Genomic DNA, 779 nt, shown 5'->3' on the forward strand with positions numbered 1-779 from the left:
TTGGACCAATCTCCAATTTTGTAATAAAATAGTAGTATTCATAAATACTTTGCCTTGAGATAGCATTTCATCTGTTTGCCTTGACCTGACATTTGCACAGAGAAGAAAGATTTACACTGTGTGACAAGGCTATATAGTTGTGACAGAATTTCCTGCAATATCCTAGACAAACCTTGAATTAAGTTTAAGTATCTTAGGAGTTCATTGTATTAATAATGCAAATGTCTATGTATTATTGTGGGATCGTATTTAACGTCTAAAACCATGGGAAGTGTCATGAGCTTCAAAGGACTATTTGAAGCATTGGGTCAAGACAAGAATGAACTTTTCAAGTTAAGAAGGTGTCACAGACCCACAGGATCTGTACTATGCTCCAGCTTTTAAATAGTCCCTTTAAGGAACACCTTCTGTGTGGCATCCCTCCTTCCCAAGTGGTTTCACTCTTCCTTAAAGATAGGCCATTTGGTCTCGATACCAAGACTGAGGGCTGGTCAACACTACGGGGGGGGGAGTGGGGGAAATCGATCTATGTAAATAACGTAGCTGAAGTTGACGTACTTAGATCTACTTACCACGGTGTCTTCACTGTGGTGTGTTGACAGGAGACACTCTCCCGTCGATTCCCCTTGTGCGTCTCATTGAGGTGGAGTACCGGAGTTGACACTAGAGCGATCAGCAGTCGATTTATTGCATCTATACTAGACACGATAAATTGACCCCCGTTGGATTGATCACTGTCCGTCGATCTGGCTGGCAGTGTAGACAAGCCCTGAGCCTCT

Source organism: Terrapene carolina, unplaced genomic scaffold (genome assembly GCF_002925995.2).
Source record: "Terrapene carolina triunguis isolate 2854851 unplaced genomic scaffold, T_m_triunguis-2.0 Scaffold141, whole genome shotgun sequence".
NCBI classification, from domain to species: Eukaryota; Metazoa; Chordata; order Testudines; family Emydidae; genus Terrapene; species Terrapene triunguis.